General features: G+C 44.4%; 1 protein-coding gene across 2 annotated transcripts in view; it reads right to left on the bottom strand.

The window, feature by feature from the left end:
- LOC124791682 (FACT complex subunit Ssrp1) overlaps window positions 1-17,674 on the bottom strand; it is a 91,397-nt gene that overhangs the window by 34,765 nt on the left and 38,958 nt on the right. The window lies entirely within an intron of this gene.

Here is a 17,674-nt window from a genome sequence, read left to right as displayed (position 1 = left end):
TACTAAATGTCAATGACTGAGACGACGCTGAAATTTTCAGTGCCTGTCGAGCCAAAAGGATATGTCCCCGAATCCAGAGTGATGGTTCGACCAGCCTCTGTACACAGATTCCAAACTGGGCTGGTCCAAAAGGCTTCAGTAAATATCTGAATGCGCTCATGGTGGACAGCATCTAGTATCTTGAAGTAGGAAATACTGGCTGATCCACAGACCAAGCAGCCATAATCTCAAAGCAACCGAACAAATGCCCTATAAAACTGTAGGTTTCCACCTCGTAACGTTCAGCTGTAGCTGCCCCGTCATTTTAAGAGCAGAGGAAGAGAAGAATATTGCCAAGCCATAGGCAAACAAAGATCATTTGAGAGGGCTCCTGACTGCAGAGGAAATGCCATTGATAGCAATGGCAAACATTGTGACACTGAGTACACTGCCTTGGAGCAACCCATTCTCTTGAATATAGCAGTCAGACAAGGCATCACCAACGCAATATCGAAAATGCTGGTCTTCAAGAAAGGATTGGATAAGAAGCGGCGAACGTCCACGGAGTCCCCATTCATGAAGTTGGCGAAGGATGTTGTACCTCCAAGTAGTGTGTATACTTTTTTGGCACAAGGAGGACTCCTTTATTGCCATCTCCTGTAGAATTAGTTGCCAAGTGTGGATCGGTAGTGCCTAAAATCGCACTGGGAGCAGCTCAGGTGGCCTCGGGATTTGAGCAGCCAGACAAGATGGCAGTTGACCATTCATTTAAGAGTTTTACCCACATAACTAGTAAGGGCTACATTCCATCAACTGTTAGGGGCTCTACGGTCCTTGCCTGGTTTTCACAATGGATTTAATATTGCCTCCTTCAGAGTCTTGGGGGGTACTGTCAGTCAAACCAGATCTGATTGGAACAAGAGAGGAGCTGTCCTTTCACTTCAGGGCACAGATGACTAAACAAGACATAATGAATCTCATCAGGTCCTCTATCAGTGCCTATGACCATGGACAGAGCTGATTCCAGTTTCCACATGGAGGCTGGAAGGTTATAAACTTGCTCATTGTGTGAGAAGAAATGGAGTTTCCTCATCTCCGCAGTCCTACAGAACTCCTGAAACACTTGAGCTTGCCTGGATGACATAGTGACAGTAAAAAGTATTAAGCTAAAACCTGAGCCATGTCCTCAGGAGCATCCACCAAGACCCCATTTCTTGACAAGGCCGTAAGGGGAGTATACTGCCCTTGTCTGAAATCCACCTTATTGTGAAATTTAAAATTTTCCCGGCGAACTGAATAATCAACAAGATTTCGGGCTTGCAGCCGGTCGTCATTAGCTTCCATCCATGATATTTTGACTGGACAACCGCCAGCCATCGTCAGGTGAGCCATCGAAGACTGATGAAGACGCCCTCTGTTCCGTAATATATAGCGTGCAGCGAGTATTCCACACATGCATCAAAATCATATGGAGAGACGAACCACACCGTCCGCCATCAGCGCCCTCGCTGGTGGTACTGCAAAACTCAGCTGTCTTCAGCATTGTCAATTGCCGCGGCCATAGGAGTACTCTGATGTCTTCATCTGGAGCAGATCTTAGAGATGACGGGGTTCCACCCATTATCTAGCTGGTAGCCATTGTCACGGTTGATAAGATTGTCTGTCATGCTAATTTCCACTGATTCTTTTATGACGGAGTCCCAAAAGGATGTTGCTGTGGCCAAAATTGTTGTCTTGTCATACTCCATTGAGTGTCCAGTGGAAATGCAGTGCTCAGCAATTGCAGACTTGCTAGGTCGCAAAAGGCAGGTACAGCGCTGATGTTCAGTGCAACATTGTTCTACTGTTCGCAATGTTTGTCCTATATATGACATGCCACACTGACAAGATATTTATTTAAATACAAATCAGTATGTGTGGGATTGTGATAAACCGAATGCCCCAGAGAGCCATCACTCTTCCGTCTAACTAGCACATCCAATAAAGGGAGGCAACCATTTTTCTCTATTTCCATGGTAAACCGAATGTTCTCGTGAATGGAGTATGACAAGACAATTTTGGCCACAGCAACATCCTTTTGGGACTCCGTCATAAAAGAATCAGTGGAAATTCGCAAGACAGACAATCTTATCAACTGTGACAATGGCTACCAGCTAGATAATGCGTGGAACCCCATCATCTAAGATATGCTCCAGACGAAGACGTCAGAGTACTCCGATGGCCGCGGCAATTGACAATGCCGAAGACAGCTGAGTTTTGCAGTTCCACCAGCAAGGGCGCTGCTGGCGGGCGGTGTGGTTCGTCTCTCCATATGATTTTGCACATGCGCGGAATACTCGCTGCATGCTATATATTACGGAACGGAGGGCACCTTCGTTAGTCTTCGATGGCTCACCTGAGGATGGCTGGCAGTTGTCCAGTCGAAATATCGTGGATGGTAGCTAACGATGACCGGCTGCAAGCCTGAAATCTTTTTGATTAAGAGAGCTAAGCTTTTGTGTTCTTTGACCTTTTTATTGAAATGTCGGGACCATGCCATAATACGAAAATTTGCCAGAGTGACATTTTATTAAGACTGCCACTGCACCGAAGATAATGGAAAAGGCCAGGCCAGTCACGCTACGGTTAAAGAGAGGATTTGCCACACACGACGAAGATTGGATGCCATTTCAGAAGAATTGTTCCATCTGCATCTGAAGATTGCAGCACATCTGTCTACTGTATCATGGGACTGGATTGATGGAGTAACCTCCGCCAAATCTGAGTGGGTACACAAGGATGCAAGTTCTCGGCAGATGTCAGAATTTGATCGTCTGGTGCCACAACAGTCGTCGCCACAGGGGATTACTGCACAACATTCCGTTGTTAACCTCACGGACAAGAATTTGGACGACGCAACGCTGTCGGTATTAAGTAAGGGTTTGAATTTTGCACCTACACCTAGAGCACCACCTTTGATAAGTTTTGTGAGTGGTGTTGAAGAAGCCGTACGACGCCTTCCTATGAAAACTGCAGAGGAAGTAAGGAGGGAAACTTGCCGTGCTCTTCTGAAGGCTCCTCCTCAACACAGTAACATTACCTCCATAGAAAGGGCTGCACTGCGAAATCTCCGAGAAGATCCGGACCTTGTAGTACTGAAGGCCGATAAAGGCAATTTAACTGTACTGTTACCTCACAGTTTGTATGTGAATAAGATGTATGGTCTCCTAAATGATTCTGCCTACAGGAAGATTGATAACGATCCTACAGGATGTGTACAACGGAAGTCATCTACACTCCTTAATTCTTCCTAGTTGCCCCCAGAGACGATCAAGCGCTTAAGACCTCATGGCAGTGTACCTCCAAGACTGTATGGCCTTCCGAAGGTACATAAAGACGGACTACCCTTACGGCCAATAGTGAGTAATATTGGGGCCCCCACTTACGATTTAGTCAAACATCTTGCATCCTTGCTGAGGCCATTTGTGGGCAAATGTCCACATCACACACGTAACACGGTCGATTTTATCAACAGACTGGGGGCTCTCCGCCTAAGTACTTCTGATCTTTTAGTTAGTTTTGACGTGGTGTGTCTTTTTACAAAGGTGCCTATTGCAGACTCCTTGGCACTGATTGGCACTAAGTTTCAGGTGGGAATCACTGCTTTGTTTCGCCACACTCTCTCCTCAACATATTTTATGTTCAACCAAGAATATTTTGAACAGATTGACGGCGTCGCCATGGGTAGCCCCTTGTCTCCCTTGGTGGCCAACCTTTTTATGGAGGATTTTGAGGAGAGAGCACTTGAATCAGCAGCCCTCAAACCAACTGTTTTTTGGAGGTACGTAGATGACACTTTCGTAGTGTGGCCTCATGGAGAAGAAAAATTAATGGAGTGTTTAGATCACCTCAACTCCATTCATGAGAACATTCGGTTTACCATGGAATTAGAGAAAAACGGTTGCCTCCTTTTGTTGGATGTGCTAGTTAGACAGAAGATTGATGGCTCTCTGGGGCATTCGGTTTATCGTAAGCCCACACATACTGATTTGTATTTAAATTTGTCCAGCTGCCATCACCCATCGCAAACAATGAGTGTACTTAAAACACTTGTACACCAAGCTCATGTTGTGTCAGATGCAGATAGTTTGCCTCAAGAGCTTGCCCATCTGAAGAGGGTTTTCAAAGAGAATGGATATTCTACCCGGCAAATTAGCAAGGCACTTGCAATTAAGCCAGAGAAACAGGGAGTGGAGAGAGAAGAGAGCACATCTACTAAATCTTTAGATTTTCTTCCCTTTGTTGGCAACATTTCCTTCAAAATTGCAAGAATCCTCCACAGTTTCGAAGTGAAAGTAACTTTCCGTCCATCATCGAAGATTTCCGACCTGCTGGGATCAGCGAAAGACAATCTGGTATTGCAGAAGGCAGGAATTTATAAAATACCTTGTCAGTGTGGCATGTCATATATAGGACAAACATTGCGAACAGTAGAACAACGTTGCACTGAACATCAGCGCTGTACTCACCTTTTGCAACCTAGCAAGTCTGCAATTGCTGAGTACTGCATTTCCACTGGACACCCAATGAAGTATGACAAGACAACAATTTTGGCCACAGCAACATCCTTTTGGGACTCCGTCATAAAAGAATCAGTGGAAATTCGCAAGACAGACAATCTTATCAACCGTGACAATGGCTACCAGCTAGATAATGCGTGGAGCCCCGTCATCTAAGATCTGCTCCAGACGAAGACATCAGAGTACTCCGATGGCCGCGGCAATTGACAATGCCGAAGACAGCTGAGTTTTGCAATTCCACCAGCGAGGACGCTGCTGGCGGGCGGTGTGGTTCGTCTCTCCATATGATTTTGACGCATGTGCGGAATACTCGCTGTACGTTATATATTACGGAACAGAGGGCGTCTTCGTCAGCTCACTTGAGGATGGCTGGCAGTTGTCCAGTCGAAATATCGTGGATGGAAGCTGACGACGACCGGCTGCAAGCCCGAAATCTTTTTGATTATCCACCTTATTGATTCCTAAACCTGCACAATGGAAGTGGTCTACTTAATAGAAGTCATGAATTCCTTCCAAGTATCTTTCTACCATTCTTTTATCATTCACCTAGCATGTGCTCTCATAGATCTGAAAGCATTAAGGTTTTCTGTAGTTGTATGATGTTTGAAGTTCCGCAGACCTGTTTCTCTGGCTCTGCCAAGTGACAGTCGTCATTCCACCAAGATACAGTCCATCGTCTGAGGAATTACTAGACCAGAGGATAGACCCTGCAGCAGCCCATTGTATCTCACAAGTGATGTGGATCACCATCTCCTGTACACAATCCTTTTGTTCAAAAACAGCCGATTAACTGTACTGCAACCAATTTTCTCTCAGAATCATCCATCTTCATGGTCTACCATTAACCACTGCTTGAAGATGGTGATTATATGTTTAAAGCGACTACACTACTGGGTCATCAGTCCCTCCTTATCATGAGAGAAAAATGTAAAAAGTGAAGAAAATTGAGACTTTGCTGCTCAAACTATATAAGCAAGTCAAAGAGCTTAAAATGGCGTGACAGTAGTTATAACAAGACAGATAACAGAAAATAGAGATAACCCAGGCAGCAAGTTGCACAAGAGGAGCTGAAGATACATCAAGGTGAGAGGGGAAGAAAGTAGCCTGTGGTCACTTGAAGTTCTGGTCTTACGTTAAATCAGTAAGTGGCTCGAAACAGCATATCCAGACACTACGGGATGATGATGGCATTGAAACAGAGGATGACACGCGTAAAGCTGAAATACTAAACACCTTTTTCCAAAGCTGTTTCACAGAGGAAGACCGCACTGCAGTTCCTTCTCTAAATCCTCGCACAAACGAAAAAATGGCTGACATCGAAATAAGTGTCCAAGGAATAGAAAAGCAACTGGAATCACTCAATAGAGGAAAGTCCACTGGACCTGACGGGATACCAATTCGATTCTACACAGAGTACGCGAAAGAACTTGCCCCCCTTCTAACAGCCGTGTACCGCAAGTCTCTAGAGGAACGGAGGGTTCCAAATGATTGGAAAAGAGCACAGATAGTCCCAGTCTTCAAGAAGGGTCGTCGAGCAGATGCGCAAAACTATAGACCTATATCTCTTACGTCGATCTCTTGTAGAATTTTAGAACATGTTTTTTGCTCGCGTATCATGTCATTTCTGGAAACCCAGAATCTACTATGTAGGAATCAACATGGATTCCGGAAACAGTGATCGTGTGAGACCCAACTCGCCTTATTTGTTCATGAGACCCAGAAAATATTAGATACAGGCTCCCAGGTAGATGCTATTTTTCTTGACTTCCGGAAGGCGTTCGATACAGTTCCGCACTGTCGCCTGATAAACAAAGTAAGAGCCTACGGAATATCAGACCAGCTGTGTGGCTGGATTGAAGAGTTTTTAGCAAACAGAACACAGCATGTTGTTATCAATGGAGAGACGTCTACAGACGTTAAAGTAACCTCTGGCGTGCCACAGGGGAGTGTTATGGGACCATTGCTTTTCACAATATATATAAATGACCTAGTAGATAGTGTCGGAAGTTCCATGCGGCTTTTCGCGGATGATGCTGTAGTATACAGAGAAGTTGCTGCATTAGAAAATTGTAGCGAAATACAGGAAGATCTGCAGCGGATAGGCACTTGGTGCAGGGAGTGGCAACTGACCCTTAACATAGACAAATGTAATGTATTGCGAATACATAGAAAGAAGGATCCTTTATTGTATGATTATATGATAGCGGAACAAACACTGGTAGCAGTTACTTCTGTAAAATATCTGGAAGTATGCGTACGGAACGATTTGAAGTGGAATGATCATATAAAACTAATTGTTGGTAAGGCGGGTACCAGGTTGAGATTCATTGGGAGAGTGCTTAGAAAATGTAGTCCATCAACAAAGGAGGTGGCTTACAAAACACTCGTTCGACCTATACTTGAGTATTGCTCATCAGTGTGGGATCCGTACCAGGTCGGGTTGACGGAGGAGATAGAGAAGATCCAAAGAAGAGCGGCGCGTTTCGTCACTGGGTTATTTGGTAACCGTGATAGCGTTACGGAGATGTTTAATAAACTCAAGTGGCAGACTCTGCAAGAGAGGCGCTCTGCATCGCGGTGTAGCTTGCTCGCCAGGTTTCGAGAGGGTGCGTTTCTGGATGAGGTATCGAATATATTGCTTCGCCCTACTTATACTTCCCGAGGAGATCACGAATGTAAAATTAGAGAGATTAGAGCGCGCACGGAGGCTTTCAGACAGTCGTTCTTCCCGCGAACCATACGCGACTGGAACAGGAAAGGGAGGTAATGACAGTGGCACGTAAAGTGCCCTCCGCCACACACCGTTGGGTGGCTTGCGGAGTATCAATGTAGATGTAGATGTAGATGTAGACCTGCCACAACGGGAGGCTCTCACCCCCACAACCACCTCTGACACTGGAATTGGAAGACTGTTATAGGCTATAATAAAATCCACTCTCCCTCAGAAAATGCAACTCTTTGGTAGTGGCTGTCATGTCATTGCAAGGATCTAAGGTAAGAGGTACGCAAGCTGATGGCATGCCGTAGATTGGCCGGCAGGGCGACTCAACTGGAACATGCGCTACTGTCAATGGACTACCGCAGCTGCAGTGAGGAGGATATGCCACATCTTAGTGAACCCTCTAATCATTCTGAACTTGTTTTGTAGTAGCCTGCCATTCCAATATCCATAGCCTCAAAATATTGCATCAAATTTGTAATCTTAAGTTTGTGCTCAGTATCCAGATGTCAAGTTGATCTCCTGTAGTTGCAACTTTAGTTAGACGGTCAGCAAGTTCATTTCCTGGAATGCTTATGTGACTCAGTGTCCAGATGAAAGTCATTGTCTTTCAATAACTGTAGAGGTCAGCCAGTAGGTCCTAGATGTTGGTGACAAAGAGTTCTGGAATACGCACAGGGTTATGACTTTTAAGCAACTCGTGGAATTGCTACAGATAAGAAAGTTTGTTGTAGCTGGGATTTAACACACAGCAAAACCTGAGAGATGGTACTTGACAGAGAGTGCTTTCTGTGTTCTCTTGCATGTGCAGTGTAATCAACCCTGTCACTGACTTTCGAACCACCAGTGTAGATGTATACTGAATTAGAATAATTGAGGAGGATTGAAAGGAACAAGTGCGGAGACGGGTATGATCAGGACCATTCTTGGGGCCACAAAAAAGGTCCATCCGTATCACAGGACACGATACAGCCCACTGGAGGTGTCGAAAGAGAGCACTAGGTACACAGACTAATGGAGCCTGTTCGAGGTCCTTCAGTAGAATATCAAGTCAGATCCCAGATGGTCTTCCCAGTTTTTGGCGATGCGCAAACAGTATGCACTGCTGGTTGTGGAACAGAGTTCAGTGACATGGATGGGTAGGCCTATGACATTGTGACTAAGTAACTTGCCAGAAGCTGCTTTCATCTTAACCACAGCAGTGAGACACTGGGGTCTGCCAGGGGGCCGTCAAAAGGACTCGTATGGAAGGCCCCTGCTGCCAACTGCATATCAGTGTGATGAACAGGGTTCAGCAGGCTCAGTAAGGATGGTGATGCTGACCCATAGGCAACACATTCACAGTCCAAGCGGGATAAAATCAGCACTTTGTAAAATCCCAGAACGAAGAGTGAGTAAGAAAATAAAGAGCATTCAGCTTCTTCCTGCAAGTTGCCTTGAGCCAGCAGACATGCATCAGCCAAGTTAGCTTTTGGCCAAATAAAATACTTAATAACTGGAAAGTTTCAATGGCTTCAAGTAACTGGTCACCAAGATAAATCTCTGGGAGTAGGTGCACAGTCGAGAATTGACAAAAGTGCACAACTCATGATTTCGCAAGAGAAAATTGATAGCAGTGATTAAGGACTCAATCATACTCTCCAGACAGCCCCCTGAAGTTGGCACACTGTGATGCAGAGGCATAGTTCAGATAAAAGTCATCCACATACCATGACGGACAGACTGTGATGCCCACTGCATTTACAATACCAGTGATGGGCAACAGCAAACAGCGTTACACTCAGAACCGATCCCTGAGGGACTCCAGTTTCCTGTACATATTGGTTGCCGAGAGTCGAAGCTATCGGAGCCGAAAAAATCAGAGAGATGGGAAATACTGGATAAAAATGGGCAAACTGCTCCAAAAACCCCACTCATGCAGTGTAGATAGGATGTGATGTTGCCAGGTAGCATTGTATGCCTTCGGTAGATCAAAGAACACAGCAATCAGCTGTTGGCAATGCACAGACGTATTGTGCACTACGGATTCCAAACGAACCAGGTGATCTATGGTGGACCGGAAAGCCAAAAAGCTGTTTTGGCATCTTGATATACGCCCTCAGACTTCAAAGGCACCAACAAAGATGGAGGTTGATCATTCATTCAAATTAATTACGTAACTCATTCGTCAGATTTGCTGGTAGTTAGTTAAAATATGTGAGTCGTTTCCTTGTTTTAGGGCAGGAATACCACCACCTTCCTGTCATTGAGAGGGAAATATTCCTCCCGCCAAATGCGGTTAAAATGTCCAAGGATATGTTTCATGTTGTTGGCACGAAGATGTTTGAGCATTTGGTTGTGCATTTTGTTGGGTCCAGGGACTGTATCACAACACACTGCGAAAGTGCTGCAAAGCTCCCATTCACTAAAATGGGCATTATATGATACAAAGCCGTGTGAGTGGAAAGATAATGTGCGTCACTCAGTAAGGTGATTCCGGGTCAGGAAATGAGGATGATAATTATTACAAGCAGACACTTCAGTGAAGTTTGCCGCAAAACTTTTGCCAAGTACCATAGAATCAGTGCAGATGTTACGTTTGAGAAGGATGCCAGGACCCACCGTAAGTGGATGATGGCCACAAATGTGGCAGAGTTCAGTCCATACTTAGGATGATGGGGTGTGGGATAACATAGTTGAGACATACTGCTCCAGCACTCCTGCTTCCTTTTCTTTATCAAAAACTTCACTTTTGCCAGGAGTCTCTTGAATGGTATTAAATTATCGATAGAGGAATAGCACTTGTGCCATTGAAGTACCTTGCGACATTCCCTGATGGCTGTGGCTATATGTTCAAACAACCAAGCACAGACAGTAATCCGGATGGGCCGAAGGAGTAGGGTATCACTGCTGCTGCAGCAGCAGCAGCAGCAGCAGCAGCAGCAGCAGCAGCAGCAGCATGCACAATAGTATCAATAATACCTTGTATCAATTTGTCAATATCCATCACACAACTGGCTGCAAAAGTGGCTGCAGAGGAGAAAGCCTGCCAATCAGCTTTCTGAAGTGACCAACATGGAGAATGTTCTAGATGTCTGTGGGTGGAGAGGGAGAGAATGATAGGAAAGGTTCACCGTCACAAAGATCACCACGGATGTGCTACTGAATCAGGGGTAAGATACTCAGGCTGCAAACTGCGAGATCAATAGCTGAAAACGATCTGTGGGCCACACTGAAATGTGTTGCAGCTCCAGTGTTGAATAGGCAGAAGTCCAATTCTGAAACAAGGTGTTCTAGAACTCAGCCTCTGTGATACATAGTGTCACCACCTCACAGAGGATTATGAGATTAAAGTCCTCCAATAACAAAAGAAGGTGGCAGGGACCTGTGCCACTAACTGCTCATGGTGATGGAAAGATCCATCTAGGGTAAATAAACATTACATATTGTCACCCGAACTGACAGATAGCACTAATGGCCACAGCCTCTAATGCGTGGTAACAGGCATCTGTTCACTGAAAATATCGGAGCATTTGAAGGTACAGATCCCACCAGACGCTCTCTCATCATTAACATGATTGGTACAGTACAGTTGGTAGTTTTTCGGAGCACAGAGGTGTGTTGCCATAGATCGTGTTTCCTGAAGTATTATGCCAATTACCGAGCAAAATGCCATTAAATGACAAGTTCATGACAAGTTCTGTCAAATGGCAACAATAGCCATTACAGTTTCATTGAAAGAGCATTGGAGTCAGGTCTGAGAAAGTGGCAAATGAAAAAGATAGATGTGATTACTTCACCACAAGGTCATTGTCCACCTGACTGCATGATCCATTGTCATGTGTACAGGCTCAACCACTGCAGGGCTGGCGAGCAGAGCATCCGAAGCCTCAGAAAGTAGCTTATCTTTCTGAGACTGATTTTTGTAAAGATTTCCCCATTTTATCTTCCAGGAGAGAAGAGGACTGTACTTTTCTTCGAGCCACAGCTTGTGGCTGCTGTTTCTTGTCTTGAGAAGGGGCCAACTTGACAGGTGTCCTCAACCCTGACACCAGAGGATAACTAGGCATCTCTAGGATGATTAAGCATCTCTGGCTGCACGATGGTGTGGAAACTGCTGGTGCTGTTGGTGTAGTGGATGAGGAAGCTGACATTCCCTCTGCCAACAATGGGGCAGATCTTGGAATATGACCAGAGCCTGGAGATGTCATGCGAGACCTTGTCATCATGCAAGGTGTGGACATGGCAGTTGAAAAATTGGAGGCTATATTAGTCGGATGAAGTCTTTCCAATTGTTTCCTTGCATCTTGGTAATACGGGTGGTCAAGCATTTTATACTCTTGAATTTTCTTCTCCCTCTAGAACCCCAAGCATTGCAGTGAACAAGGAGGGTGCAGTTCTGAACAACTGACACAGGCTGCCCTCATGGGATGCCCATCAACATACCCTGCATATGGTCTCATTAGAATAGCGGGAGGACATGTATCCTAATCTTTGGCACTTAACACATCATTGGAGGTGGAAAGTAAGGCCTGACATCACACCTTTAAACCATGACCTTAACCTTCCCAAGTAAAATGTTAGCGTCAAAGGCTAGAATAAAAGTTCCAGTGTCCACTCTATTGTGCTTGGCACCCTCCTGGATCCAGTGAACAAAATGGATTCCATGCCGCGGCAAATTAGCACGCAATTCTTCATCAGTTTGTAGCATTAGGTCCTAATGGAAGATAACTCCTTGAATGCTATTGAGCTTGTTATGAGGAGAAATGGTGACTGGTATACCTCTTACCTTGATACAGGCAGGAAGTGCCCATGATTGGTTTGTGTGATGTTTTGATCAGCTAAGATACATTTCTCATCTTCTCTACTGCCATCTTCCCCAACCCAATTTTCGATATTTTCAACGAAAAACACAGACTTCATTGAAGTGAAAGAGATGCTGCCAGTGCAGGAACAAACCAAGAACTTGGCAAACTGTCCACTTCTATTTCTCCTTCCCTGGCTCTCATGTTGAGACATGGTCAATGACGGAAATGCCGTAGGATTGCAAACTTCTGCATTAAAATCACTGTTCCTGACTGATAAGATGGCCATATTAGCACAGCCACCATTAAAAGTTTGATCCATTTCATTCTAGATCATCCGCCCTGATGCCACCCACTCCGATCAGATACTCTCCCCACGGGCACCACTCCGCCAAGGCAAAAACCACCTGGCACAGTAGCCGTTCATTGCCTGGGGTCCCCGTACCCCGAAGTGGACAGGCATCAGCAGTGTGATCCTTGGGTTGTCAGGGGGATACCACCGAGAAGGTACATGACAATCCCACCATGACAGACCAGCTATCACACTGGATTTTGGGTGCACAGTTAGATCCACTTGATTGGCAGGTGCAAACGATAACAGCACACAGTGGAGAGGAAATGAATCACAGTACGGCGTACTTTCCCAAACGGCCTGCACCTCAGTAAAATATGGAAAGTGAAGGTCAAACCCAAAAAGAGGACCAGCATTAAAAAGCCGAAAATTGAGAGAGAAAAAGCATTTAAAGAAAGTGAGCCCAAAGGACAGTCACAAGACCAAGGTAAAAAAACTTGACCCAATAAAAAAGGCTCCTATTAGGCACTTCTTACAACAGGCAAGGAAGGGCCACTGAACTATTCTAGCACCTGACACCGCAGGGGGGAGGGGACAGGCTAGTAGGCTTCTGATGGTGGGCAGCTGTATATGGCTGATGGTTTCCGAATGATTTCTGGTTTAAGTGTAGCATTTCCCCCAGAGGTACATCGACAGTCACATGTGCTCATACTTGAATCTGTGGTCCAAGTTTGTGTGGAGGCATCACACTTGGCAACTGGCTTCTCAAGGGCTAAGGCAAAAGAAGTAGCAAAAACCAGAGATTGCATAGCTTTCAGAGCCTTCTTAGCTTCACCTTAAGGTATGCGTCTCGCGACTTTCACCTTCTGCATTTTCCTTTCCTTGTTGTAAACCTCACACTTTCTGCTCTATACTGAGTGAGCCCCAGAGCTGTTCATACATTTAGGAGGAAATGCACTATTGCCTGATTCATGCGCTGAACCTCCACAATTTCCACAGGTAGCCTTCCCATTACATCCTATAGTGGTATGACTAAATCTGACATTTGAAGCATTGCATTGTTTTAGAAGGAAACAGGTGAACTTTAAGACAGACGTAACGTGCAAGGATGTGTTCAGGTAATTCTGAAGTACTAAATGTTAGAATAAATGTTGCAGATTTTTTCCAATGTTCCACTGAATCTTGTCATATAGTTCTGCACTTCCATGACTCCCAAATTTTTTTTTTAATCTTCACCTAACTCCACAGGTTCCAGCCCCATTATATTGGAACAGGGAACAGGTAACAGGGTGTTATGCAATTCAGCCTCAACTGGATAGTCACCTTAGGCCTTACATCTCAGAACCTTAGATACTTGGTTTGAACTAGTGGTTTCAACTAGAAGTGTTCCATTACAAAGTCATTTGACATTTTTTAGGGACCCAGCAATACCCTAGTGAACATAGAAAGAGTAAACTGTCTCAAAGGTTTGCCCAGTTTTTACAATGAAAGTGTTATGGCACACTAATGATATGTTACTATGATTCTGAGACTACTACTCTGGCAGACTGACCAACCGAGCACTCTTTGATGAGTGGGTGCAGGTATAGTCTGATGGTACAACCATCTCATCAGTAGTAGTAGTAGTAGTAGTCTGATGAGACCATTCAAAGGGATCCCACAAGATGCTAGGGAAACAAACGTTGAACCAGGCACAGCCCTGCATACCTGAGCAAACCTTATACAACTAGGGGCAGCAAGTGCCACAGACATTGCCTGCTAGAGACTGTTTAACCTCAGCAGCCATTCCCTTCATCAGCAAGTTGTACACTTTGTCATTGCGTGTTTTTTTGAGGTGTGTACCTTCATCATGGTCCATGCAGTGAAGTGAAGGGTCCAGTTCTCCATAACACATAACATTCCACCACCGCGCCACACGGTGGTCACTGAAGCCTGCCCAGAGCTTATGGTAACAGAGATTTGGTGATTTTACCAGTTCCCAGCTCAGGAATTTGGGGTCACTAAGCCTGTACCCAGCGAACGAATGCTGAGCCCTTGGTGGGTGTGGGTGGGGGCGGGGGGGGGGGGGGGGGGGGGGGTGATAATAAGGTCAACATCACGGAAAGTGGTATGGGATTTCAAACAGGATCACACGAAATTTAATTGGGAGAAGATATTTAGAGTGTCCAAAAACTTTAACAGGTCAGCCTCATCATGAGACCATGTAACTTATATATCACCACTGTATTTAAACCAAACCAGGAGCAAAAGGCTTATGGATTCCACAAAAGCCACCTCCAAGCAACACGAGACGTTTGGCACATGAAGGATCAATCCTGGTTCCCATGACCATGCCTATGATACATTTGTCTGCCTCTCAAAGATGAAAGTTATTGTTCATACATATAAATTTGATTAGCCCTCTATTGCATGGTGTTGCTCTTCGGCAACAAACCATAAATTTACATATAATGCTAAGGAAACCAATTATTCATACATGATGTTGTCATCTGATAACACACACAGTCTGGCTACACCGAGCTAGCCTTTGTTTAGCACCGTTATCTTAGCAGAAATAGTTGAAAACTGTTAATCGTTGTCGAAGATTGAGTGTATGTAACCACACGCAAAAGCAGATGCAAGAGTGAATTAGAGTGTTAGATTTTTAAGATATGTCAAATGATGCTTAATGAAAGCAAGATTATGTTTCCATGTCTCTGTAAATGAACAATTAATAATTAATCCAAAAAATTTTGGTTTGTTGCCATATGGCGGGAGGTGACAAGTAAGATGTGTTGTAGGACAGGTACATATTTCAGATTATCTAGGAAATATAGGAGGGGAGTCTTTGTACTACAATGTGCTACAGGTTGCAGGTGTTTGTCAACTAAGGCGGATGTACGTTCAGCAAATGCTTGGAAGCCAGCAGCTATGGGACACTCAGGGTGTGATTGGGTTTGTGGATCTTAGGAAGAAGGTAAAAGGTGAGAGTGCCTGATCTTGGTGGGTAAGAAGAAGAGCTGTGGATTGAGGTGTTAGTCCCTGAGGGGCCTGAGGTTTTAAGGAGAAACTGTGAGTCAGTTTGAATCACAGGGATGGGATCTTGATGCAGATACTTTATGTAGTAGTGCCAGAAAGCTGGCATAGACTCTCTCTTACAGACTCCCACTGTCAAATACCATGGTGCTAGGATTCCTTGTCTGCTAAGAGGGTGACAATAGAGTCATTAGGTGTTAGGGAATGAAGAGTCTGGAGTTCTGCAGTGGGCAAGTTACAGTCATGTTGTAGGATACTGAGAAACAGTTGTAAGGCAATAATGTATGTTATGGTCGGAATTGCTCAAGTCGGCGTTCAATGTCAGGTTTGCTGTTAGAAAGTGTTTGAGATTGGGTTGCAAAGTGATATTCCCAGCTGACATTATAGTGAAGGAAAGTAGGTCGTTAACCACAGCAGCATGATTAAATGTAGGTTTAGGGCTGAAAGTGAGATCCTTGGCTAATACAGATAGTTCAAGAGGGGAGAGGGCCTTAAATGAGAGGCTGAGAACACTGTATTGGTGTGGCTGGTTCTTGTGATCGTGAGTTGCCATTGCTCTTGGAGGCAGTGGTGACGGTTGGGGGATGTTAAGAAGGTTGGCCAAGTTCAGTTAGTGGGAGAGGAGGGTGGTTGATAGTGTGGGTGTTTAAGGAGATGAAGTGAAACAGGAATGGGAACACCAATGTTGAAGTAGTTTAAACGGTAGGATATCTTTTTGATATGATGTCCAGCCCATTGTTACAGTTTGAAGTTGGTCTTGTAGATGTAACATCAAGGGAAACAAGAGGGGGCAGATAGGTACAGGATTTTGATGAAGTCTGATACAGTGGACTCTGACAGATGAGGTATATAGGTCACAGTTATCCAAGTAAGTGCAACAGATAGCTGTGTTTAAAACTACAAAAGAGGCTTATGTAGAGTGGGATTAAATCCATAAACAGGGACTTGTCAGGCCTTTGGTGTGGCTCCCACGGACAAGCAGGTTTCAAGAGACAGAATATGGGACCTTAGTTCTGACACTATGTGACTGGATTCATCATGACAAAAGATTATGGTTTGGAGTATTAGAATAATCGGGAGAGGGGGGGGGGGGGGGGGATGGAAAAAAAAAGAAGGAAAAAAAGGGCAACGAGTAAGGAAAAAGATTGGTTTGGAAAATGTGGAAAAATTTGCATGAAAATTGTGAGAACAGACTAGGGTTAACAAGGAGTAATGACCAGCTACACACTTCTGTTCACATTAAACCAGCTAACAAACAACAGTACTTATATTTTGATAGTTACCATCACTTCCATGTCAAATGTTCTCTCCACACAGCCTTGGCATTAAAGGCAAACATATTCAGATGCATACTGTTTACAGCAATACACAACCATTCTCACTTTCGTCTTCTCTGGAGCTTCCCCCCACCACGTATCCTGGTTCCTTTGCATCCATTACCGTCCTAAGCCATGTATACTCCTGTGACCAACCTCATTCTAAGACTTGCCCCATCCACCTTCCTACCACCACCTATCCCACCATATAACTGGTAAAACATACAATATCAAAGATAGATCACCTGTGAAACGCTTCTACACTGGTATGACTACCATCAAGTTATCACTGAAGATGAATGGGCATAAAACAATGGTGTATATTGACAACACACAATATCCTGTTGCAGAGCATGCTCTGGAACATGACAGTTGTGCCTACTTCACCACACAAGCCATGTGAATTCTCCCCCAACTCCAGTTTCTCAGAGCTCCTTGCCTGTCTACTACATATTAATGCACTTAGCTTTCTGCTCCTATTAACTTTCGCAGTTAGATATGAATATTATGAAGCTGCTGCTGCTGCTTTAACAGACTGAAGAGCCACAAACATTTCAAGGTGCTATAATATAAGAAGATGAAGAGCTATTCCCAGTAAATGGGTTTACAAAATAAAGATGAATGCTGATGGTTCAGTTTATAAGTTTAAAAGCCAAAATTGGAACTGTTACTTGACTTGCTCAGAACAAAATACAATCAAATAACACAGTTCTGTTCTTGAAGTGCCACTACTGGTGAAACCCATGTATCACAAGAGTGGATCGAAGAGGAACAGCTGGTAGATATTTTGACTAAACCACTGTTGGCAGTTAGATTTCAACTGCTACTGAACAACATGTGAGGTTTTACATTATTAAATAATGAGAGAGTGCTGATGTTTAATGACATTTTCATTTAACAAATTCAGCACAATTTCAAACTTTTTGCATGTTGTTCACTATACATCATTTTTTTACATTGCACTGCACATCTAGTATTTTTTCACATTTTGCTTGTGCTGCCTTGTTCAA

This window comes from Schistocerca piceifrons, chromosome 1, assembly GCF_021461385.2.
Source record: "Schistocerca piceifrons isolate TAMUIC-IGC-003096 chromosome 1, iqSchPice1.1, whole genome shotgun sequence".
In the NCBI taxonomy this organism is placed as follows: Eukaryota; Metazoa; Arthropoda; class Insecta; order Orthoptera; family Acrididae; genus Schistocerca; species Schistocerca piceifrons.
This window is presented reverse-complemented; position numbering and strand designations above follow the sequence as displayed.